Source organism: Pseudonaja textilis, chromosome 1 (assembly GCF_049901715.1).
Source record: "Pseudonaja textilis isolate UNSWEBS1 chromosome 1, rPseTex1.2, whole genome shotgun sequence".
Taxonomy (NCBI): Eukaryota; Metazoa; Chordata; class Lepidosauria; order Squamata; family Elapidae; genus Pseudonaja; species Pseudonaja textilis.
The window spans coordinates 312,945,205-312,972,750 of NC_141990.1; positions in this window are offsets into that span (position 1 = coordinate 312,945,205).

Sequence of the window (27,546 nt, forward strand, 5' to 3'; positions counted from 1 at the left end):
GATTGGGGAAATCTCAGTGCCTATCAGTTTCATAAGCCCCAGTGGCACAACAGTTAAAGTACAGTATTGCAAGCAAAAACTCTGCCCACAGCCTGGAGTTCGATCCTGATGGGGCTCAAGGTTGACTTAGCCTTCCATCCTTCCAAGGTCAGTAAAATGAGGACCAGATTGTTGGGGGCAATATGCAAATAATGCTTCTACGCCAGTGGTAGGATTCAATTTTTTTTACTACCAGTTCTGTGGGCGTGGCTTGGTGGGCGTGGCAGGGGAAGGATAGTGTAAAATCTCCAGTCAGAGGTGGTATTCGCCAGTTCTCCGAACTACTCAAAATTTTTGCTACCGGTTCTCCAGAACTGGTCAGAACTTGCTGAATACCACCTCTGCTTCTACCTTGTAAAGTGCCCAGAGAGTGCTGGGTATGATATAAGTGCTTAAGGATAGTATATAAGCTTAAATGCTACTACTATTGCTATCAGTAAGGAAAAGTCAGAAGAGAAGAAAAAGATTTATTTTTGATCCTGTCCAATGCAGGTATTTCTCAACTTACAACCACTTTTTTAGTAACCAAAACAGCAAAAAAGTGACTTATGACTGTTTTTCACACTTGTGACGATGGTAGTATCACTGTGATCGAAATTTGGATGCTTGACAATTGTTTCCTATTTATGAAGATTGCGAGGTCACGTGATCCCCTTCTGACAAGCAACCTCAATGGGGAAGTCAGAGTCACTTAAAAACCATGTTACTAATGTAACAACTATAGTGATTCACTTAACAACTGTGACAAGAAAGGGGGCAATACTCACTTAACAACTATCTCACTTAGCAACAGAAATTTTTGGTTCAGTTGTGGTTGTAAGTTGAGCACTACCTGCATGACAGAAAATAGTTTGAATTTAATTTACAGAATACAAACTAAAGAACCCTTTTCCAACAACGACCACAATATGATTGACTTTTGTCTCAACATACGCCCACACAAAAATCATCAGAATGACATAATCCCCAATTATAACTTTAAAAAAGGCAACTATGATATTATAGACAGCGATCTCTCATTCCTTGATTGGCTATCTCTATTCACTGGATGCAATACTGTTGAAGACCATTACAACATATTTTTAGTTGAAGTCAAAAGAGTCTTCAAACTATATGTACCAACAACAACTCCCAAAACAAAACAAAACAAAACAAAACAAAACAAAAAAACAGATTACCCATAACAATAAGGAAACTTCAATCCAAAAAGATATCATTCTGCCGGAAAAACAAATCTGGTCACGTTGCCAACTTCAAAAGCCGATAGAAAAATTTATGCCACCGGATAATGACTGAATGCACCAATTATCACATTAAACAAGAGGAAAACCTTTTACACACCAATTCCACCCATGCTTTTTACAATTTTGTAAACAACAAACTAAAAGACTCAAGGTCCATCCCACCCCTGATAGGACCTAATGGTAAAGCCTGCAACGATGACATCATTAAAGCTACCATCCTTAAGACATTCTTTGCTCAGTATTTGTAAACAGCAATGGATCATGCCCAATATTTCCTAGCTGAACCATAGAAAACTACAATGATCTAATACATATCAATTTTACAGAAGACAATGTTGAAAAAGCACTATGCAATCTAAAACCATCTCTATCTATTAGACCCGACGGAATATGTGCCTACTTCTTAAAAAACCTATCTACTGCCATAGCAGAACCTCTAAGCATAATCTCTGAAATGTCTTTCAGGACCAGCTCCTTGCCTAACCTATGGTCACAAGCCACAGTCATCCCCATCTTCAAAAGGGGAGACCCCAGCCTAGTTGAAAATTACAGACCAATCTCCTTATGCTGCATCACCTGTAAAGTCATGGAATCAATTATTAACCAATCCATTATCCTCCACTTAGAGACAAACAACCTACTCACCAATAAACAATTTGGTTTCAGAAAAAACCTATCCTGTAGTCTGCAACTCTTACACTGTAAAAACATATGGACTACACAACTCGATCAGGGCAAAACAATAGACGCAATCTACATAGACTTCTGTAAAGCCTTTGATTTAGTGGTACATGACAAACTACTCCTAAAACTAAAATCTTATGGTATCTCTGGACAACTGCATAACTGGATAGAAACATTCCTGTCAGACAACAAATGGTCAAAAATGAGAGTGTCCTATCAAATTCTGTACCTGTCAATAGTGGTGTCCCCCAAGGCAGTGTTCTAGGACCAACTCTCTTCATACTCTAAATAAATGACCTCTGTGATCATATTAAGAGCAATTGATTTCTCTTCACTGATGATGTAAAGTTGTTCAATACCACAGACAATACTGCTACCCTTCAAAAAGATCTTGACTATGTATCAAAATGGTCAAACAAATGGCAACTTCAAATCTCAACAAATAAATGCTCTGTCTTACATATTGGCAAAAAAAAAATCAGAAAATAAAATACAAGCTGAATAGTCAAGACCTTGTTGAGAATCCAAACTTTGTCAAGGACCTTGGACTACTCATCTCTAATGATCTAAGTGCTAAAGCCCACTGTAACTACATAGCCAAAAAGGCATTAAAGGCATTGTTAACCTAATCCTACGTAGCTTTTTCTCTGGTAATATCACACTACTAATTAGAGCATACAAAACATTTGCTAGACCAATACTCGAACACAGCTCATCAGCCTGGAACCCACATTATGCATCTGATATTAGCACAGTTGAGAAAGTCCAGAAATATTTCCCCAAGAAGAGTTCTCCACTCCTCTTACTCGTTGTAGAATACCTTATGCCACCAGACTTGAAATTCTAGACCTAGAAAACCTTAAATTATGCCATCTTCGGTCTGATCTAAATATGGTATATAAAATCATACATTGCAATGACTTACCTCTCAATGAATACTTCAGCTTCAACCATAACAACACAAGGACACACGACAGATACAAACTCAAGGTTAACCACACCAAACTTGATTGCAGAAAATACGACTTCAGCAACAGGGTGGTCAATGTCTGGAATACTTTACCTGACTCTGTGGTTTCTTCCCCAAACCCCCAAAACTTTAACCTTAGACTGTCTACTATTGACCTCACCCCTTTCCTAAGAGGTCTGTAGGGGGCGTGCATGAGCGCACCAACGTGCTTACAGTCCTTGTCCTATTGTTTCTTTTATTTTTCTTATATGAACCCCATTTCATGTATCCATAACTATGTATATACTTATACCTATTATCTTGTAAGCGATTGACAAATCAAAATAAATAAATAAATAATAAATAAAAAATGGAAGCAAGAAGGAGCATATTTTTGAATGACAGATTCAGTAGAAGTGGAAGAGTTATTGTTCATTTGCTGTGTTGCTAAAATATCCAAAAGATTAATGGCAGAGAGAAGATGCCTCCCTGCCGTTGTCAGAAAGGGATGCCACCTTTAGTTTATCATTGCTCACAAAAACCAATCTCTCCAAACAATTTATCATGGTCAGGCCATGATTATGGACTTTTTAGAGACATGTGGTTAATGGAGTAATTTAGAAGCAAGCCTCTGGGGTCAGTTCTGTAAAGACAATTGTTTGGAAATTTTCCTAGCCATGTTCAACTGTACTTTTCAAGAAGAACATCTGGCTTTCTGAATTTTGCCTGCAGTTTTTATGACATGGAAGCATGACTACATGGGGATAAAGATCATGTTTAGACTTCAGTATTCCAGTATTTGAGGGGCTGCCACAAAGAAGAGGGGGTCAACTTATTTTCCAAAGCACCAGAAGGCAAGATAAGAAACAAGGGGTGGAAACTAACCAACCCAAAGCTAAGGAAAATTTCTCCTAACAGTGAGAACAATTAACCAGTGGAATGGCTTGCCTTCAGAAGTTATAGGTGTTTCATCACTGGAGGTTTTTAAGAAAAGCCTGGACAGTCACCTGTTTGAAACGGTATAGGGCTGTGATGGCAAACCTATGGCATATATGCCAAAAATGGCACACAGAGCCACTTCTGCTGGCATGCAAGAGATCACCCAGAAGAGCCCCACTGCCCATGTGCATGTGCCACCCACCAGCTGATTGGCAGGTATCTGGCGCACATGCGCAGGGGGGCGGGGGTGTGCGGGAGATGTACACGCATGCACAGGGGCCATGGGAGGCTCCTGCACTCATTGCCTTCTGGGTGCTGGCATGTGAGGCCAAAAAGCTTAGCCACCTCTGATATAGGGTCTCCTACTTGAGCAGGGGGTTGGACTAGAAGATTTCCAAGGTCTGTTCCAGCTGTATTCTGATTGGTTGGTTGGTTGATTGATTGATTAAAAGATACTATGGCAGGCACATAGATTACAACCACTGGAGAAATAACAACAATTATAACAACACCACTAGCATAACAATCCCATCACTTTGTAATTCCCTTTTGGGTCTCATGACCTTACCCTAACACTTTCTCATTCTTCTCTTTCTGTTTTGCTGCCTTAAATTTTCATAAAAACAACAGTCAGTAGCTCACATGTGACCCAATATGACACTGTTGTTTTATCCAGGTTTTAGCATACACTACCTGAGTTTAATATTTTATAAATAATAAATCAATGTGATCTTTAAATGGCAACAAATAGCCTTTTTTTCCCTTCAGCTTTTTGCTGCCTTTTATTAGTTCTTGAAATTTGTGCATTCCACATATGGGACTCCTACATGATTTGCATTGGAATGAGGGTTTCATCTAATTTTTTTTATTGGTGGGTTGTAGAAAAAAGATGGATGAGAATACATAGCCTTGGTACAGTGGTGAGATTCATTTTTTTTTTTTTGCTACTGATTATGTGGGCGTGGCTTGGTGGGCATGGCATGGCTTGGTGGGTGTGGCTTGGTGGGCATCTCAGGGGAAAGATACTGTAAAATCCCCATTGCCTCCCTACCCCACTAACCTGCTTTCCAGCTCCGTTCTCCTGTGCAGGGCAACAAAAGAAGACCCAGCCGATCAGCTGGGACTCGATGGGAGGCAGAGAATAGATAGGGGCGGGGCCAATCAGAGGTGGTATTTGCCGGTTCTCTGAACTACTCAAAATTTCTGTACCGGTTCTCCAGAACTGGTCAGAACCTGCTGAATACCACCTCTGCTTTGGTGGCTAGAAACCACAAAAGACACTGGAGATTTAAGAAATACTTCATTATTTTTGTAGGATATAAGAAACTTTCAAAAGTCTGTCCAAGACTCTTCCTATTCTATCTATAACAAACAGAATTAAGGTTGGGATGTTTTGACTTTCTTTCTCATGCTTCCTTCTATTTATCTACTGAGATTGTACATTGTATAATCTTGTCCAAGACCCTCTTAATGGCTTTTTCATACTTTCTCAAAGGTCAGTTTTAAATTTCTTTACATAACCCATACTAATGTATCAGAAAATGCAATCTAATGACAACCACAAATTCTTTACTTATCACTTTCCCAACATTTCATTCCACCTAATTACCAGGAGCATATATCCTGATATACAGATTCATATTCTCTCTCTCTCTCTCTCTCTCTTTCTCCCCCTCCCTCCCTCTCCCTTTCTCTCTCTCTTTCTCTCTTTCTTTCTCTCTCTCTGTCTCTCTGTAAGGCTGTACCTGAGAAATAAAAGATTTCATGGTATTGCAATGACATCTCTCCCCATGATGGCCAATTAACATGATAAGCAATAAAATCATGTCAAGATTGATAACTATGCCTGCTTAGTGAAAGTACTTATAAGCCTTCAGGATTGGAATAACAATAATATACAAAAAAGAAAACGTGAGAGTGAATTGGTGCATCAAGCATTAAAGGAATGTGAAAGCAGAGTTCATCTCCATACAGATTTATTTAAGATAATGTACTCTTACACTATTACAGTATTACAGTATGTATATAGGCTAGCAATTGGATAGTTAATGAATGTGTTTGTTTGTCCAATGCATTTCTAGATAGTGTAGAATTCTTAGTGAAAAAGCAGTAGTACGATCAATTTTCATAAAGAAAAAGACAAGCTACAAAGAATGTTTTAACCGTGGCTCACATGCTTTGGTATACCTTTCTCCTACAATGTCCTTCAACCTTGGAAACTTTAAATTGTGTAGACTTCAGCTCTCAGAATTACCTAACCAGCATAGCATTACCATGGTTGAGAAACACTGCTCTAAAAGTTAGATACCCCCAATGTCTTGCCCTAGTACCAATGAAGACTGAATTCTGCTGAAAAGTTTTTATGAATTTTTTTTATCCATAATTATTAAATTATGCCATAATTAAAGAGGTGCTTTATGGCCTGACCACACATTGGGTGGGTCAGCTTTATGATTGATCGTAATGTTTCGCAATCACGTGACTATGATTCATGAGGTGTTTTGCTGGTTTCCATCTCTTTTTTTGCCAGATTATGCTTTCTGGGGGAGCACTGGCCTTTAAATACCTTTCTGAGTTCTGGTCTGATTTCAGGTAGTGTGATTGGCTAGCTTTAATTGCTGAGTCATAGTCCTTGGGGGGGGGTGCGTGTGCCAGTTTTTCCCATTCAAATTAATTTGTTCCCTTAATGAAAGTATCTTGAGGGGTCCTTGGTGCTCTCTGAGATGGGTTATTTCTTGCAGACATTTCCTTATCCAAACTAGGTAACATCCTTAGTGCTAGATAGTCTAGCACTGATGATATTACCTCGTTGCTGTTATTTGTGAAGTCATGCCTGACCCATCACGACCCCATGGACAACATTCCTCCAGGCCTTCCTGTCCTCTACTCTCCTCCCAAGTCCATTTAAGGTCATGCCTACTACTTCAGTGACTCCATCCAGCCACCTCATTCTGTTTCATTCCATTCTTCTTTTGCCCTCAGTCTTTTCCAGCATTAGGCTCTTCTCCAGTGAGTCCTTCCTTCTCATTAGGTGGCCAAAGTATTTGAGTTTCATCCTCAGGATCTGCCCTTCTAAAGAGCAGTCAGGGTTGATCTCTTCTAGGACTGACCAGTTTAATCGCCTTGCAGTCCAAAGGCCTCAATTCTTTGGCGCTCAGCCTTTGTTATGGTCCAACTTTTATGGTCCAGTTACATTGCAACTGGGAAAATCATAGCTTTGACTATACACACTTTTGTTGGCAGGGTGGTGTCTCTGCTTTTTAGTATGCTGTCTAGATTTGCCATAGCTTTCATCCTCAAGAGCAAGCATCTTTTAATTTCTTGGCTGCAGTCCCCATCTGTGGTGATCTTGGAGCCTAGGAAAAGAAAATCTGTCACTACCTCCATTTCTTCCCCATCTATTTGCCAGGAATTGAGAGGACTGGATGCCATGATCTTAGTTTTCTTAATGTTGACGATGTTACCTAGTATGGGTAATGAAACATCCAAAAACCAGCAAACCATCTCAGAGAGCACCAAAGACCCCTCATTTCAACTTCTGGACAAGTCTTCTGTGAATTGTTATGTGTTTCTTTGTCTATCAGTCAATCATCTTGCCTTCAGTTCTGTTTAATTTTGAATGAGACAAAGGTTATTAGTTTCTTAATTGACTCTATCTATTGATTCATTCAGTGACATCCTGCTAACATCAAGTCAATTGCTGATTTAGCTCCAGTTCCAGATCCTAATTTTGTTCCATAACAGACTCAGAAAATGGCAGCGAAGATTTAAGGTGACTGAAAACTAATTTCTATGAGAAGAGATGAATAAAACTAGATCTTTAATCTGGGAAAAGCCAAGGGAAGATAGAATAGCAATTTTCAAGCACTTGAAAAATAATCAGTCAGAACAAATCCACACCTTGCTTTTATCAACCTGGATTGTGTAGAAGGTAATCAGAAAATACAGATCCTGACTGAAACTTGAGGGGAAAAAATTTAACAGTGGAACCAATTACTCAGAGATGGTATACTTTGTATTGGATTTGTTAAAGCAGAAGCTGAACAACCATCCAATTGGTAACACTTTAATTTCCTATATTGGGTGGGGAATCAGTCTTAATGACCTGAAAATGCCCCTTTCCATTTCTGTAATTCTGTAATTTATAGCTTTATAGATAGAAGTGATACTGTCTTTTATATTCCACATCCGGATCTAAATTTTGTCCTTCTAAGCAATTGCCTGATTAATGGAGAGTATGGCATTCTTAGATAGAACAGAGTATCAATCTCTTAATACACAATAGAAATGGTACAGATGCTGTACTCATTTGAAATTTCATTATTTTCCCTAGAAATTGAACTGTATGATGCTTACCAGCATCTTGAAACCATTCTGGAAGTTCTGGTAGAAGCTTCATTCCAGTTAGAGATCAAATTATAATTGCCAGATTTGATATACAGTATATAGGCTAATCAAACATGGACTATTGCTGTATGTGACAATGGAAGAGAAATGGGAAATGATAGATGTAGAGATGGAAGACATGTAAGATTAAACTATAGTAGTCCTCCATTTATTATCACAATTTGGACTGGAATCTTTTTTTTTTTGAAAACAATTTTATTGGTTTTTTAACAAACAAACAAACAAAACATAAAAGCATCAGCTCTCTTCCATACTTATATACAAACAGTGTGTCGGTTGGTTCATCAGTTTTGTGCATTCATTTCGTAGTCACAGTTACAATTACATTACATAATAACTCTTATTATCAATCCAAACTTATATATCCTCATATCATTATTGAAAGAAAAAAAAGATTTGACTATACTTTTATTCAATCATGCCTTATGAGATAACTATAATTTAAGTAATTTATTCTATAACAAATCATATGATCATACCAATTCTATCCTAAGAAAAAAGAAAAAAAACATTTTATAAATGTAATGTCAAGTAACAAAAGAAAAAGGAAAAGAAGTCAATAATATTCCTTATTACCTAACATTCTAAATATTCTATTTTTGTATTTCATCATCCAGCCATTGATAGAAAAGGTCCCAAATTGTATAAAATTGTTTATCTTCTTGCTCTCTAATTTCAAATGTCAATCTACTCATCTCAGCACATTCCAATATTTTCTTAATAACTTCCTCCTGCAATGGAATTTTCTCATTTTTCCAATTTTTTGCAAATACAATCCTAGCTGCAGTTAATACATTTACAATCAAATATTTCAAATCTTTACTATAAACATCTTGATCATTGAATGAGGTGGTCATTAAGTGAGATGCCACATGACTATTATGCTCAACAATTGCAAACCCAGCTTTCCTAGTTGTAGTCATTAAAGGGCTGCCTGGGCATGGTGGAACAAGGAAAGGATATGGTCATCCTAAGGGATCCCTCCTCTTCTCTTTGATGAATGAACCTGAAATCTGGTGAAAAAATTAGCAATGCCATCGTTCTGAAAGGCTAGCACTTTCACCAGATTTGAGGTCTGTTCCTCAAAGAGAAGAGGAGGGATCCCTTAGGATACTGAGGGAATAGGCCTCAAATCCAATGTCCCTGCCCTTGTAGTCTTCCCTGCCAGCTTCCCCACTGACTTTCTGGGGAAGCTGACAGAGAATATTGCAAAAGTCTGTTGAAAGGCTGAAAATGCCTTTCTTCCAAGGGTTCTTTTTTCCTGCTGGGAGTGCTTTCAGAGTAAGGACACAGACAGAGACAGCTATTTGGAAGCAAGTTTCTTTAATTTCAGGAAGGCAAGAGATAGCAAGAAGTCTGCGTTCCTGGGGCTAGCCAGCTTTGTGTAATAAACTCCTGATTTTTATACCTTCTCCTTTTGTGTGTGAGTGCTTAAATCCTGTCGGGGGGTTCCGTCAGAGGGTAAACTCTGCGGGGTGGTTTGATTGGATTATTAGTTTCATTTCTTATATTTGTTTAGTAGCAATCTCCTGTCTGCTATGGGTCTTTTGTCTTATTTGTTTTGCTGATTTGGCATGGCCTTTTGTTTGTAAGGGATTTCTTTTTCTTGTTTCCCTAGTTTTAATTACTTGGCTTTTGTCTAGGGGGCTTCTTCCAATACCTTTTATCAAATCTCTTTTCCTATGCAAGTTTGCTTTTATGGCTTAGCCTGATATTCCCTTTGGGCTCTTCCTGCTTGGGTATCACCACTGTCCTCATGAAGTTCCCTTTCCACAATCCTTCATTTTTTTTTTTTAAGGGTGGTCTCTGATTGAATGTCTGGGTATACTTGTTATTTGTGATCAATCTGGATCATTATCATAGCTGCCTGTCTCCCCCTTTAATTTTCTCCTCTGAGAGGGGATACAAGCCTTTAGGCAGCTAAGGCAGGGTGGTATGCATCGACAGGGGCAACACATGAGGGCTCCAAAGACACAAATGGTGACTGTGGTTGTTATAAGGATTTTGAGCCAATGGAAATCTGGCATCCATGAGAAGAGCCATGAAAAGTCCAGAAATGATTGCTCCTGACCAATATTCTGAGATAGCTCTTTCAGGTGGTGGATGTCCCTCCCTACGAGTTCTGAGGTTTCGTCCAGATTGAGGCAACACATCCCTTGGAATTTTTCGCAGCCATAGTTATGCTTCAAGAGAAGGAAGCCTATTGCTGCCCAATTCTCCAAGGTGGCTTCTCTGACCTCCCTCAGTTCTCTGTTAAGGGCATCCAGGGCATGGGAGGTCAAATTCAAGCTTTTTGCCAGGGTACATGCTAGTCTATTCAATTTTTTTGAATTTTGCACTGCCAATCCAGGTACCCCTACCAAGGATATTGCCAATGAGATGTATTCTGTTTTTGTGGGAAGCGAGACTTTGGAATCACAGTCTGAGTCTAGGGTTTGGAAGGCTCTCCTGTGTGGTCTCTGTAAGGATGACATAAGCATGGTTAACCTTCCCAAGGTGCAGGGGCCATTTGTGGCATTTGCAGGAAGGTATGAGTAGGCTTTTAAGCCACAAAGGAAAAACCATCCTGGTGGGAGCTTCAGGTAACTATATGAAAATGATATGGTCTCTGTATAGTTGCATTTTAGTTCTGTGTTGCTAAGACTGGTGTATTCTGTGACCCTAGGTGTGCTGCACCCAGTGACATTATGATTTCCCTCCTGCTAAGCAAAAGTTCTCTTGCTAAACCTTCCCATATGTTTTCCTTTCTCTGGCATAAGCTTTGGTTCCAGGAGCGCAGTTTCTTGTGTTACAAATGTTACAATTATTACAGATAATAATACATAGAATACATTGCATTTCATGTTCCCCATTGCTAGATTTCTTTTCTTCCCTTCCTCCCCCCTCTTTTTTTTTTAATAGCAATATAAAAAAATGTAAAAGGTCAAGTATCAAAAAATTATGAGTAAAGTCCTTTTTGTTAAAAAAAAACGATGAAAAAAGGTTTTAAAAAAGGAAAAAATGGAGAAGGTGAGACAAAAATTAAAAAAATAGTTTATAACTCAGCACCTGAGAGTCCAGTTTTGTGTAATGCAACCTTTGCACTTGGTTCCTCACAGTGGTGTGGTTCAACAGTGTTGAAGAATGCTGTAAGCGTCCATTGATCTGTGTCCCGATCTTTCTTGAGTTTGATGGGTGGGATTGATTGTGGTGGAGTTTGGCTATGGTCTATGACTGCTGGCTTTGCATGTGTCCAATGTAGCCAAAAGTCTCATTCTGCAAACATTTATGGCAGTATGTGTAGTCAATAAAACTTGGTAGGGTCCTTTCCACCTGGGTTGTAGAGGGGAGGTTCTGGTGAAGAACTTGATCCACACCCAATCTCCTGGCTCATATGGATGCAGGGCTTCTTCCAGGGGTAAGGTCTGTGTCAGCGCACTCTGGATCCAGAGGGTTTGTAGTCTCTTTTGCAGGGCTGTAAGATAAGAAGAGAAACCCTATCCCCCTATCTAAGCAAAGGGAATGAGGATCTAGGCTGAGAATGAGGATCCTAAGGGATGGGGGATAAAGGATCTCAAAGGGGGTGACCAAAAGGATCTCAAAAAGGGGTGACCAAAAAGGATCTCAAAAAGGGGGGAATACCTATATCTTGTCTTGGTCTGGTTCTGAAATAAAAGGGGGCAATTGGGAGCACTTGTGGCCAGGAGAGGTGTGTCTCCTTTAAGTAGTCCCACTTCTGATGTATCCCAGCCCCATAAGGAGGGTGGCAGGCTTTTTAAATCTTCATGGAGTCCTGTGTTGCTGGTTATCAGCATGATTGTCTTGTGTGTGCCTTTTCCTGGGATTTCCAATTGCAGCCCCTGTTTTCCACATGTTATGGTAGCTCCCATTTTACATAGGAGATCCCTTTCTAGTAGAGACAGTGGGGACTGGGGGCAAATAGTAAATGCATGGTCTACTGTGAAAGGTCCTAGTTCTACTGGTACGTTGTGAGTAAATTCTACAGGGATTATTCCTCCCCCTCCCATTATGTTATTCCGAGCCCCTTCAGCCACTGAAGCTTTATATGGTAGTTCAGGAATGAGGAGGTGGCTCCAGTATCAACTTAGGCAATTGTATTTCTTTCCTCCTATAAGAATGGTTACAATGGGTTCCCCTTCTGGGCCATTTTTTTTAGGGGGATAGCCAGCCTGTTAAAGGTAGCCCTGAATTCAGTGCTTTCATTATCATGCTCTAGTCAAGAAGGGGGTAAGTCTTGTTCTCTCCTTTGCTCCCATTGATGTCTACTGTTATTATTTTTTGGAGGAAAGGGAGCGCTGGGTGGTGCCTGGTGACTGAAACTTTGTTGCTCAGTGTAATGGGCTGGATTATTGGCTGGATTATTGTTCCTAGGTGGTGGGTGATACCGGTTGCAGGGGGGTTGTTGCCTACATTGCTTGCTGAAATGACCTTCCTGTCTGCACCTATAGCAATGCTGACATTTGCCTTGCGACCATCCTGCTTTATCACAATACTAGCATTTCTTTGAATTATAGGGGGCTTTACCTGGCATTTGTCTGGCATCATGTTTCATTACAGCAAACATTTTAAAGTCTTCCTGTATTTCTATTCATCTCTTTCTATCTTTCTCTTCCTCTTTCAGCTTCTCTCTTTGATCATAGACAAAGTTAGCGATCCTGCGCAACTCTGCTATGTCTAAGGGGTTGGGCAGTTAGGGATGAAGCGGTGGAAATGTTCTTTAATATCTAAGGTGGACTGATCCACCAAGGCTGAAACTAAAATCCTTTGGTCCTTCAGGCAGCTAAGGTCTAGGTGGGCATATGCAGTAGCTGCTTCTGACAAGTGGACCCAAAAGGCATCAGGGTTTTCCTTTTCCCTTTGTGTTGTTTCTTTTGAAATTCAGACTAGTTTAAAGTTTTTTTCTTATTTCCTCTAGAGCTTCTAGTAAGTTATCTTTTGCTCTAGTGTATTTGTCCCATTGATTGGTATCATTATAATCCCAGTCAGGGCGATGTATTGGCCCTGCGATGTGGGCTGGGGCTGCCTGACCAGGGATAGTTGGTGGTTTGGCTATTTGGACTGGTTTTTTTTTTTCCAAACAGTTTTAATAGTTCGTCTTTCATTAGAAAGACTTGTAACAGCTGAGTCATGTCACCCCAGGATGGATTATAGCTGTCTATGATAGATTTCAGGGTTTTAATAACTGTTTGAGGATCAGCCCTGAAAGCTGGGGTATCCTTTTTCCAGATGACTAGGTCAGAGGCAGAGAAGGGAGTGTGGGTAAAAACATACTCTAGTTGTCCCCTATTTCTGCCTGGCACTGGCTTGCTTAAAGGGGAGCCATAATCTGTGCCTCAGTATTCCCTTCCCTGAAATGGGTTTCAGGCTTTTCTTTCTTTCTTTTTTATTTTTCTCAGTCAGGTCTTTGGTCCTAACAATTTCAGCCTAGCAGTACCAATAGGGTATTTGGCTGGGCTTAATGCATGTTCTAAGTGCTTTCAGGGTTTTATAATCTAAAGTACCACTATCAGGCCAAATTTGTCTACCCATGTCATCTCGCAATAAAGCCCACTTTTTGCTAGCCCACTTTTTACAAACTCTTTTCACTTCATTCTATTCAAGTAATTTATCCAAGGGGGTCTCTTCCATTGCCCTCGAGCTACAACTTCCCATATTCCCTACCTGATGTGGGGATTACTTTGGTTTAGCCGGGCTCCCGCCGTCAGTTTTCAGACAAAAAAGGTCTGGAAAGGACTCCGGTTTCCCTACACACAGAGTACGGGCCCCTTTCTCGTAGGGAAACTCCGACAGTCAGTTTTAAGACCCCCCTAAAAAATGGGATCTTGGAGGACCATCTGCCCCCTAGCAGCATGGTACGGGCCCCTTCCTACACACCGCCATCAGTTTTCAGATCTCCCTTAAAGGTGGGGATCCGGAAGGACCTGCTCTGCTTTGTAAGGCAAACTATTTCCAATTTTGTTTGCCAGCAGCCGGTACGGGCCCCTTCTAAATGCACAGGGCTTTACTTGCAGGATGCACTGGGACTATTTATTCTGCTTTCTATTTATTTCCCAACAACAGTTCCTTTCTCAGCCCACTCGGTTTTTCTTACGTCCTTCAGAAGAACTCACACTCTGTGGTTACCCCTTGCGTTCCCAAATCCAGCCGGTCACGGCTTGTTGGAGCTAGCAGCTGGCTGGGGTGCGGCTGGCAATCACAGAGGAGGTGAGGTCCCACTGTTTCAGCAGAGAAAACCCACAATCACACACCTGGTACACTCACGCTTCCACTCCCCTCCCTAGTAAGATTATAAATTTGAAGTGGTACTCACCTGCTTTCAAGTAGCTGTTGAGCAGAAAAAAAGCTCAATGACTCCCTTTACTACCCTTATGCCTTCCGGGCTGGGTCCGTGGATGTTTTCCCTGGACAAAGAAGGTCCATGCCGGCTGGGTTTGGATCTGCGGGCCCAGTCCGGTGGCAGGGTTGGCTGGAAAACCTTCGTGGTCGCCAATTGTTGGAAGGCTGAAAATGCCTTTCTTCCAAGGGTTCTTTTTTCCTGCTGGGAGTGCTTTCAGAGTAAGGACACAGACAGACAGCTATTTGGAAGCAAGTTTCTTTTGAAATTCAGGAAGGCAAGAGATAGCAAGAAGTCTGCATTCCTGGGGCTAGCCAGCTTTGTGTAATAAACTCCTGATTTTTATACCTTCTCCTTTTGTGTGTGAGTGCTTAAATCCTGTCAGGGGGGGGTTTCCGTCAGAGGGTAAACTCTGCGGGGTGGTTTGATTGGATTATTAGTTTCATTTCTTATATTTGTTTAGTAGCAATCTCCTGTCTGCTATGGGTCTTTTGTCTTATTTGTTTTGCTGATTTGGCATGGCCTTTTGTTTGTAAGGGATTTCTTTTTCTTGTTTCCCTAGTTTTAATTACTTGGCTTTTGTCTAGGGGGCTTCTTCCAATACCTTTTATCAAATCTCTTTTCCTATGCAAGTTTGCTTTTATGGCTTAGCCTGATATTCCCTTTGGGCTCTTCCTGCTTGGGTATCACCACTGTCCTCATGAAGTTCCCTTTCCACAAGTCAATCCCATGATTCTAGGTCATTTGGTAACCAGTCAGAAATGTGAGCAGTCTGCCAAATGCTTAAATATAATTAATTTTATTTAGAGGGGTAAAAAAAAAAAAAAAAAATATTTCCCCCCCCTTGCTGGCCCGGGTTGTTGGGTGCTCCCCCCCCCTCTCCCCCCCCGAAGGCGCCTTTTTTCCCTCCCCCGTCCTCCCCCCCAAAACACAAAAAAAAAAAAGCCTCCCTGAGCTCTGGACACTCTCCGGAGCCTTCCAGAACTTCCAGGAGGCCTGTTTTTTACCCTCCCTAGGCTCCAGAAGCTTTCCTTGAGCCTCTGGGAGGGCAAAAATGGCCTCCCTGGGCTCCAGAGGCACTCTGGAGGCCCGTTTTTCTTTTGCTCAGGCTCCAGAGGCTCCTCAAGCCTCTTGGAGGCCCATTTCCTCACTCCCCAGGCTCCAGAGGTTATCTGGAGGCCAGAAACAGGCCCGTCATTGGGAGGGGGGCTGGTGTGGTTGGGAGAGGGTCATATGATGTTTCATGACAACCATAAAACACTTGTTCTGAGTCTGTTGTAACTGCAGCCAATAAATGACCAGTTGTAAGTCATGATCTATCTGTACCATAGCTCCAGGAGGCGCCTGCAAAAACTAACTATGCTGATCTGGACAGCAATACTTCCATCAAACAAATTGGAGTGAGGACAATAAAATAGAGCAGCCTTACACTCATTCTGAATTGTCTTCTTTTGCCATCAGCAAAGTTATTTTATAGCCATTTCTGATGGCCTGGTGATAATCCAGAGATCTTCATGCTCTCTCAGAAACACAAATAGGCAGGGAATATATAGCTTTCCAAATTAATGTTCTTTTTCAAATATATATATATATATATATATATATATATATATATATATATATATATATATATATATATATATATATATATATATATATAATTTGAAAAAGAACATTAATTTGGAAACCTGGCATTCTCTACTAGTCCCCAGAACATTTGTAATAATATAAGGATGCATATTTTGTGCCCAAAATGTTTATGCGTGAACAAAAATTCTAACATTGTAGCTCTAAGTGTAGCAGCCATTGCAAACAGCTGGGTTTCAGCCCCCCCTCTCCTTCATCTGTCAAGCCACAGAGTGATTTACTTCCAGGTAATTACAGGAAAGAGTTTTATGACTGGAGGCAATTGTCATAATTCTGCTTAGAAATTAACTCTTCTTTCAGGCTGAAACATAATTTAGAGATGGGAGACAATTGAGACAGCTAGTTTATTTTTGGCATAGGTGACAATCTCAATTGCTCATTCAATTATTTAGAGCAACTATTTAAATCTAATGACTGCCAATTTGGTGAAGTGGTTAAATTCCCTGGACTAAAAGCTGGGTGACTGTGAATTTTAGTCATGCCTTCAATGTGAAAGCCAACTGAGTAATTGTAGGCCAGTCCTAGAAAGAAAATAATGGCAAGGTAAAAATTCCCTGTGGATTTTACTCTGCTAGTCATTACCAACTATAGGGGATGCTGCTCATCTCAAATTAAAGCCATAGGACCAGTATTGCCCAAAGACATTGCCATGGTCATGTGGCCAGCATGACACCACAGAGCTTTATTACCTTCCCACCAAAGTGGTACCTATTTATTTACTCACATTTGCATGCTTTCGATCTGCTAGGTTGGTAGGAGTTGGGGCAAAGACAGGAGCTCACCAATCATGTGGTACTCAGGTCTCACCAGCTGGGCTGCCAGTTTTCCTGCTGGCAAGCCCAGTGTCTTAACCACTGAGCCATCACACTGCTTCCAAAATAATGGCAAAGCATTTCTGAAAATTCTGATGAGAAAGTTGCATCAGGTTTTCCATAAAAGGTTAATATTTGAAACCATAAAATTTAAATGTTAAAGGCAAAATATGAGAATACCAAGCAGATGAGCAAGGTAGTGACCAACCTTCTGTCTTCTCAACAGACTTCTAAACAAACAAATCCTATACCTTGTGAAGTGTAGAAGATAAACAGGGGTGAGATTCTACTGGTTCTGTCTGGCTCTGTAGAACAAGTAGCTCTGAAGAGCAGCAGACATAGAACCAGTTCTATGTCTGCTGCTGTTTTGGCCTACCCACCCACCCAGGCTCTTACCTGACCTTTATTTCCTGCTTTTACAACCTCAGCTGCTTTATGTGGCACAGCTGAGGTTGAAAAAGCAGGAAAAAAAGTGCTTTTTCAACTGCTGCGCACCCGTGCTCAGCGCTGTTCAGCTGTCCAGGCAGCAAGCTGACAATGATTTGCATGCATGCAGTGCACATCAGGTGCACGCAAATCGTAAATCACCAAACCAGTAGTTACACCAGTCGGATCCCACCCGTGAAGATAAACCATTACTTTAAGGAGTCATTTGACATATGTCACTATGTTGTTTCTGCTTGAATAGTTTTTTCAGGTTTGGAGCAGCATCCAAACTTACAAAACTTCCAGTCTCCCACAGACAATTACTCTTTATCTCATGGGACAGAAAAAAAAAAAAACAAGAGAAGAAGAAGGGTGCAAACTATTTTCCAAATTATCAGAAGGCAAGATAAGAAAGAGTGGATGCAAACTAATCAAGGAGAGAAGCAACCTGGAAATAAGGAGAAACAATTACAAATTAGAACAATCAATTAATGGACCAGGTTGCCTTCAGAAGTTTTGGGTGCTCCATTACTGGAGGCTTTCAAGAAGAGACTGGACAGCCATTTGTCTGAAATTGTATAGACTCTTCTGCTCTAGCAGGAGGATGAGCTACATGACCTGCAAGGTCTCTTCCAACTTTATTATTCTATATTCTAAGAAGTAGAAACAAGAGATGATTCACAGAATTACTGTTTCTGCCGTAGATGAGCAGCTAGGAAAGAAGTGTTCTTGCATTGGTCATTCTCTATCCAAAATATTTGCACAAAATACAGTAGGTTTTGGAGATACTATAGCTATTTTACAAAGTGTATATCTAGAAATGTTACACTACAGTAAGAATGCTCATTTTCATTTAAAAAAACCCAATAATAATAAAAACCCTTTTTGAGACCATAAAAAGGGAGAGAGGGACACAAAAAAAGAGAGAGAGAAAAAAATCACAAAACCATATCACAAAAATGTGAAAAAAATTCAATATGCTATATAAAATTGTGAATGCCAAGAAATACACTTTTCCAACTTCTGTTCAAAATATGCTTCATTCTTATTCAATTAAAAAAAAGTTGTATGAATTTTGAGATCTTGCAAAGTTGAATACAGCAGAAATTTGAACTCTGAATTACAGCTCTGGTTGATATAGCTAGTATAAAATGATAATCCCCTACCTAAGAATGCTTTGCCTTGAATCCTAATTCTGAAATGTCATAACATTGAGTATCAGTTAATGCAAAGTTATTATCTTAAATGTCAAAGGATATGAAAGAGAAACATGCATATAAAAATACTTTAGGTATATGCTAAATGTAGATTTGCTAATTTCATGGGACTTTACATATGAAATATTTCATTTATTCAGAGATTATAGTTAGTCCTTGATTTGTGACTGTTTTCTTAGAAATATTCTAAGTTATGAAGGACTTCCCCAGAACTACTTATGGCTTGTTTTCAAAGTTTAGATGGCTGCCCCTATGGTTAAATGATTGCATTTTTGGTGCTTGGCAACTGGCTTTCATTTATAATCATTTGCAGTATATCATGATCATAACTGTGATTTTTGGATTTTTTTTCCAGAAACAGCCTTTTTTTTTTATTTTGGCAAAAAAAAAAAACCCTACTCATTGGGTACAATAAGTTTCCTTAAGAACTACTAATGGCTTAATGGCTGCCACATTTGTTTATTGACCACAGTGTTTAATGACCATCATAAAAAAGTCATAAAATTGGGCGCAGTCATGTGGTGACCTCTTTATTGACTGCAGCAACTTACAACTGTAATTCCAGACTCAGTTAAGATTGTAGGTCAGGGACTACCTGTATTATCACTTCTAGTTGTTGAACTAAGCATCTCCTACTTGAGGAGCAGAGAGTATTTAAAAGGATTTCTGCAGAATAAGTCTGTTGTAATCGTTTAATATGTCAGGATGAACATCGCAAAGTCATAGGCTGCCTTTATATGTTTAAACTATTGAATCCCTTTGGTGGGATTCTCGCAATACATTGAACCCTAAATATAAACACATTGTGCTGAGTTTGCATACAATATGCAAAGCTATAAAATAAATAGTAAGTTTTTGTTCAAGGCAAATGTAATTTAGTACCGACATATTTTAAACTATGAGAAGTAATAGTCACACTTAAGTCTGCACTGATTAGACCCTGTGTCCAATTTTGAGCAGCGCAGGTTAAAAAGAATTCAGAGTAACTAGAACCTATTCAGAAAAGATCAACAATAATAATTAAGGCAGGGCTCCCCCACCCCCATGCCGTGGCCCAAGACTGGGCCTTGGGCCGTTCAGAACCAGACTGTGGAATGGTGGGTGAGTGTAAGGAGAGCTGTAGTGCATTTGCCCGCTACTCAAGAGGAACCACCCCCTCTCTCCCCCACACCAGTCTGCAAAATAGGAAAGGTTGGGTAACTCTGAACTAGGGGATCCAAATTAAGTCTTACAAAAAGATCATGAATTCATGTTTAGCCTTGAGGGGGAAAAACATAAATACGGCAGTGATCTTTACAAGAACAAATGGCATAAAGAAAATATAGACTTAATGATCAGAAGGATGTCCTAATTGAATGTTAGGGGAACCCCCCACCCCCCATTAAGATAAAGAGTTTGATGGTGAAATCAATTCCCAAGAGAGGTGATTGTCTGCCACTGTCTGATTTGAGGGAGCTGATAGACATAGTTGTTTTAATTTGGATTCTGCACTGGAGAGGCAGATACACTCTGTAATTTTAGTAAGCTCCTTCAATCCTTTTTATTTATTGGTTGATTGACTAAATTTATATGCTGCCCATCTCACTATTCAGAGTGATAAATTGTTCTCACCAAGTGTACCATGTTGTGTGAGAGTCTGCCAACCACCAGGTCTATTACACAGCTGTGGGATTTATTCAAACCAGGATGAAATTCTATCAATTGGAATTACTAAATCCATCAAGGAAATGTATCCACTTAAGTTAGAGTTACAGGGAGATGTCTCTTCCAGTTGCCAAAACAAATATTTATAACTTAAAATTTGAAATCCTCCATTGTAGAAGTTAATCACATTCTGTTACATCAGGTGGGAATGAAAAATCCAAAGGATTCCCAAATGGGCACAATAATACTGGGAAGGTGATAACTTATTGAAATGGTTTACATTTCAAATCAGTCATTTAACAAATGGGACTTGCCTACTGCCTTTAGAAAAATTAAATTATCCCAAATTAGCCTGCAGATACATAATGTGGCAGAAACAGCCACTTTAGAATTCATTTTAGCACAGTCTTTGGAAAAAAAAAATCAAGGTCTTACAAAGGGAAAATAAATGTACAAATTAATGCAGTGCAAAAATAAACCAAGACAGTTAATGTTAACCAGGAAAGGGCTTATTCTGTGAAAAAAGACTATCTTCCAGAGTGTTACCATCTGGTTAAAATAAATGGTATGTCAGCTGGATTTTTCAGAGTATGACCTTGAAAGGATATACAGACACCCTATTAGGCTCTGAGGTTTCTCTTTTTACTTGAAAGACATTATTGCAACATTTGTTAGATGTACTATTAAAGAAAAGGTCTAAGAGAGATACAAGACCTCTTATATAGCATTACGATAATGATGTTACAAGATCTGGCTCTTGATTATTTGAAATGGGAGGAAAGCGTAGAAGGATTATTCAGTGGAGATTTCCAATTAAACTTGCTATTTTTAAAGAAAGTCGGGATTATACAGCATTTATTCAGTGAAAGCCGCTTAATAGTCCAAGCACTGAATCTTGAATTACTTGAGGAAACAAAGTCTGATTTACAAAGACAAGATTTGCTCTCACCAATCACCCAAAGACAGTGACTGCAAATGGCAGAAACCCCAACTTAGGAACAAGCCATGTCATAACCTCCATATTGCACCAATATAGGTAGCCCTAGACTTACATCCTTTCATTTAGTGACCATTACAATGGAATTGAAAAAAAGTGATTTATGACTGTTTTTCACACTTATGACGATTGCGGATCCCCATGGTCATCTGATCAAAATTCAGACTCTTAGCAGCTGACTCATATTTGTGACCGTTGCAGTATCCCAGGGTCATGTAATCATGTTTTGTGACCTTTTGACAAGTAAAGTCAATGAGGAAGCTAGATTCCTTTAACAACTGTGTTACTAATTTAACAACTGCAGTGATTCACTTAACTATGGCAAGAAAGGTAATAAAATGAGGCAAAATCCACTTAGCAACAGAAATTTTGGGTTCAATTGTGACTGTAAATGGAGGACTACTTGTATGGTGCAGCTAAGTAGCCGAGCTGAGCTTAACTAAGATGTGGGACTAGGATTGAAGAGATCCAAGTTCATATCCAATATCAGGCACTAGGCAATTTTGGGCTAGTCAGCCCTTTTCAGACTAAGCTGTGCCACCATGCTGGTGATGGGAGTACTGTGAAATCTCCCTTGAGCTCTTAGAAGACAGATGGGATATAAATCTAGCAAATAAATAAAATCTATCTCTCCTGAAATTAGAAGACTCTGGAAAACAGGCAAAATGGATCATTCAAATCATTCAAGCCTTTTTGCTTCTTTGTCAATTTTCCTTTGTCTTACTTTTATCTATTTTGAGGATATGGTCTAGTGGTTAAAGCACCAGACTAGAAAGCAGGAGACTGTGAGTTCTAGTTCTGCCTTAGCCTTGAAAGCCAGCTGGATGATTTTGGGCCAGTTACTCTTTTTAACCCACCTCAGAGGGTTGCTGTTGTTGTGGGGAAAATAGGAAGAAAAAGAATATTAGGTATGTTCACCACCTTGAGTTATTTATACAAATAATACAGATTGTCCTGGGCTTACAAGAGTAATTGAACATAGAATTATTATCATAACTCATGCTGGTTCTTAAGTACGTGACCGACCCAATGTTACGTTTTTACAGTGGTTGTAATTTTGAACAGTTGCTAAGTGACCAGTCATTAAGTGAGGACTACTTGCAAAAGAAGGAAATAAATAAATACGATAAGATATCACTTTGTTTTCTTTTTATCCTGCTAATTCTCTTTTAGTTTACTAAAATCCTAAGATCTTAGTAAGTTATGTTACTTTTTCTCACGTCTTCTTTTGACTGCTAAATGGTTACTTGGGGCTTTTAAGTTTGGTAATGGATGCTTCATTGGAGGGGAGAGGAAAGTGGAGGAAGGGAGCAGAAGTTTCAAACCTTTAGACTGAATTTTGCATTTAAACAAGATGTATAATTCAGGCAGATTGTTTCTGTAACAGTGGTGATGTGGTTAAAAATTAAAATAATTTTCTTGAATATAAAGGTCTTGGGATTGCTTGAAAAATATTAGATTGCAACTTTTTTTTTTAAAAAAAGTTACAAAGCCAGATTTGGCCTTTCTTCAAGAAATAAATACATACAACAAGCACTTATCAATTCTAAAGACAAATCCTATAATATGCAATGCTGGATCCTCATTTACTAGAGTATTGTTAAAGGATTTTTCCAATTGCATCAGTAAGAAAATCAAAACCATAAGGCAAATGCATTTTTCTTTACATTTCAATATAAAATAGAACATAGGGCTGGAAAGGACCTAAGAGGTCTTCTAGTCCAACCCCCTGCTCAAGGCAGGAAACCTTAAAAGAGGCAGAAACCTCAAGGCAAGAGATTTTGTTAGGGGTGGGATTCTACCAGTTCTGTCTGGCTCTGTAGAACCGGTAGCTCTGACGAGCAGCAGACATAGAACCAGTTCTGTCTGCTGATGTTTTGGCCCACCTGCCCACCTGGGCTCTTACCTAACCTTTATTTCCTACTTTTTCAACCTCAGCTGCTTTGCGTGGCACAAACCTCAGCTGAATGCACATGCAAATCGTAAATCACGGAACTGGTAGTTACACCAGTTGGATCCCACCCCTGAAAAAAAAAAGCTTGCTAAAATTTTGAGGGAAGGATAAAAAAAGAAAGAAAATGACAAGAAAGCATAGTTAGGGTATTCTACATGAAGGCGTTAAGGATTCAGATGGTTAGGAAAGAAATACAAGGTAGGCTTATTGATCAAGGTTAAATAGATAATTTAGTTATATCTGACAAGCCTTACTGGACTTTTGGTGATAAGGAATGAATGAAGGGAATATTGTTTTTAGCTAAGGGATGAGATATGAGGTCAAGAAAGTATATGTTGTAACTTAAGAAGAAGGTAATAATTTTTCTTAAATTATGTGTGCTTGTTAGGATGAAGGTTACTTCTTTTTTTCACATTATTTTTCTTTTCTTTTTGTTTAGTTGTAGTTTGTATAACTATTCTTTTCAGTTGTAATCTGTAATTAAATTATTAAAAAGAAAGAAAGAATCTAGTTGTAGCCACAAGAATCACCAGCATATTGCAGAACATTTTTGCTGGGAAAAGAAAGAAAAACCCAATACTGTATTTTCTGCCCCTAAATGGATCAGCAAATTTATGTCTAGATATTTTATTAAAAGTCCAGCCATAAATCTGTCAAATAAGAAATCTGCTCTGCAAAATAGGCAGTAAAAATGATCTGCACATTTCTAATCATAAAAATGTTTCATCATAGAGTAGGATTGTGTAAAACTTCAAAGGGTGCCTAGTTTCACAATGGTTTGAATTACCTCTTTGATTGAATGGGTGAAAAGATGTCACCTTCACAGTCCAAAATGCCTCACTGAGGCAAAGGAAAGCTGCATAAAACTAAACTTACGTCTAGTGTTAGATCTGGGAGGATGGTTCAAGAACGGAGGCAAGATTCAGATAGCAACAACAGCTCTTTATTAGTGACTTCAGATCCGAGCAAACTATCCCAGCCGCAGCAGCCCCTTATATAGGGCTGGCTGCGGCTAGGCAGCCAATGAAGGTGATTTGAGTTTGCCGCTTTTGGCAGGGCCAATCGCGGCAGCCTGTTTACTGGCCAATCGCATCAGTCTGTGGCGACCAATCACGATCGGCTATTCGTGGGCCAATCAGAGTTGCAGGCTTTCGAGCCTGCTAGTCCGGAACACCTGTCCCCTCTCAGTTCCGTTTAAGGGGTGGAGTAATATAGTTTCGCAGGTAGGCAGGTCTTCGCACCTGTCTACCTGACTTACGCAATTCCAATTGTCCATGTTCAAATTCGGGTTCAGATGGACTGCTTGCTGGATCTAGCAGTAACGGTGAACCGGTGCCATGGTTAGGGCTCTCCTCTGGTGCTCCCAGCTTCGTTGTTACTGCCATGGCTCCCCGGGCTCGCTGAACCTGCCTGGCTGCCGTTTCTTGGCGAAGCGTTCGACTGCCCAGGCTCAAATACAGCTAGTGAGTGTTGCAAGCTATGGTGTGGTGATCTCAGTGTTAGATCAGAATAAACAGGTGTTGGTTCTAATTCTGGGCTCATGGCTTCCCCTCCCCCCCTGGTGTCAAAGTTAGGGTCAGGGGTGGGAGTTGTGGTTAGTCTGGAGCGTAGCTGGTCAATATGGCGTTTCCACGCTCTGCCATCAGTGGTGAGTAGACGGTAGGAGTGGGGACCCGTAACTTGAGTTACCTGAGCAGGAATCCAGAGGGGATCCCCAGAAAATTTTTTGGCAAATACAAGGTCTCCTACCTTAAAGGCACGGTGCTTGCAGCTGGAACCCAGGGGCTTTTCCGGGGTGTAGGCAGGTTGCAAACGGTCTCGAGGCGAACCTTTGTAGGACTGTTCTGAGGCGTTTCTCTAATTGAGTTTTTGTGGGTGCTGCTATTAATACATCATCAAAATAGGGCACGACCCCTTTTATACCTTGTAATAGTCTCTTCATCAGGCTTTGAAAGATGCCTGGGGCTACGCTTACATCAAACTGGAGCCTGTTGCATTTGAATGCACCACAATGTGTGACTATAGTTTGGGCTTCTGCAGTCTCGGGATCAACTGGCAGCTGTTGATACGCTTGGGCCAGATCTAATTTTGCGAATATTTGGCCACCCCCAAGTGAATGCAGGAGATGTTGAACAACTGGTACTGGGTAGGCGCTCTGCTGTAGCGCGTGATTGAGGGTGGCCTTGTAGTCACCGCAGAATCTTATGGACCTGTCAGGCTTTATGGGGGTGACAATTGGTGTCTCCCATCGGGTGTGGTGAATGGGTTCTAACATGCCTTGTGCAATTAATTTGTCCAGTTGCTCATCAATTTTGGATTTGAGAGCAAAGGGAACTCGGCGTGGCTTTAGGCGAATGGGTGCAATGTCGGGGCGAAGATTAAATGAAATAGGGGACCCCTTGTCCTTGCCTAGGATTTCGTTGAACACTTCTCGGAAGTCATGGACAAGGGCCGCCTCCCAGTCATCATCTTCAGTATGATGGATGCCAGCCATTCTAATTCCTAATGGCGCGAACCACTGAAGGCCCAATAGACTTGGGCGGTCTCTGTCTATGATGGTGAGTGGTAGAATTGCATTATGTCCCTTGAAAGAGACCTGGAAATGGTGGGTACCTGCGACTGGAATCCGGTTGCCTTGATAGTCTTTCAGTATGAGTCTCTGACTGCTGAAGTCTTGGCATTGGATGTTGGGAATCAACTGCTTGAGTGTTTTCCAGGATACCATGGATAATGATGACCCAGAGTCGACTTCCATGATGCACGGTTTGTTTTCAATGGTGACCTTTACTCAGATTTTTTTAGTGTCAAGTGATGAAGCGTGGCCGATGGTGATGGTTTGATGAGCCTCCTCTCATCTGGGTGTGCCGTTAAACCTTCGGGGTCTGCTGTACTGGTTCCACTGGTTGCTAGGGTGGTCCCTCTGTGTGGTGGAGTTGCCATCATTCCTCTTTGGGCTGCTCCCTCTCTGTCTGGGGCTGGAATTTCTCTTGTTTCTGCATACCTTCGCGATGTGCCCTCGTTTCTCGCAAAAATGACACATGACGTCTAAAAATCTGCATTTGGATCGAGGATGGTTTCTCCCGCATCCAGCGCATTGGTAGTTGGATTTACGGCCCCACTGGTCCCGTTGCTCACGTTCTGTCTGGAGTCTATGGACTTCTTCCTCCTCTCTGTCTGAGGATGACTTGACATCTTCATGATGGGTGGTTGATGTGTACTTGTCTGAAGGTCTCCCAGCATCGTTGGTGGGTTGGCGGTTGGTTCTACTGGTTCGACACATTTGTGCTGCTGATTTATGAGTGGCTTTAGCTGCGGTGGCGTCTGCTATGGAATCTGCAAGTGAGATGTCTCCCTTAGCCATGATCTTGCTCTGGATGGTTGGGTCCCTGAGGCCAAGGACGATGCAGTCTCTCATGGCTTCTTCAAGGTTGGTGAAGCCACATAAACCGCCCAGGTTCCTCAGGTCTGCCACAAAATCCCCAACGCTCTCACCTTCATGCTGGTCCCTCTGGTAGAACTCGTGTCTGCGAATGAGAGTTGGTACAGCTGGGGCGTAATGGTTGCGCAGGATGGGAGCAAGGGTGTCCCAATCCATGGTTTTAACCTCAGCTGGCTTCGCTAAGGCTTTAGCCATCTTAAAAATGGCTGGCCCACAATGGGTTAGAAAAACGGCTCATTTCTTGCTGGGCATGGCATCTTTGAGGTTGTTGGACTCCAGGAACATTTGAAATCTGTCCATATATGAGTCCCAGTCCTCGCTAGCTGGATCGAATGGGGCGGGTGGTATAGCACTGCTGGCCATGTCGCTGTCGTTGCGCTCTGTCAGCCACGTGCTCCTTCAGCTAGTTCAAATCAATAGACTTTGTTGCCTCCGCATCCCATCCTCGTCGCCAGTGTTAGATCTGGGAGGATGGTTCAAGAACGGAGACAAGACTCAGATAGCAACAACAGCTCTTTATTAGTGACTTCAGATCTGAGCAAACTATCCCAGCCGCAGCAGCCCCTTATATAGGGCTGGCTGCGGCTAGGCAGCCAATGAAGGCAATTTGAGTTTGCCGCTCTTGGCAGGGCCAATCGCGGCAGCCTGTTTACTGGCCAATCGCATCAGTCTTTGGCGACCAATCACGATCGGCTATTCGCGGGCCAATCAGAGTTGCAGGCTTTCGAGCCTGTTAGTCTGGAACATCTAGTAATTTCACTGGGGCCTCTTTCCATGTTTTGGCTTCAATGTTGCCTTCTGGGAATAAACCCTA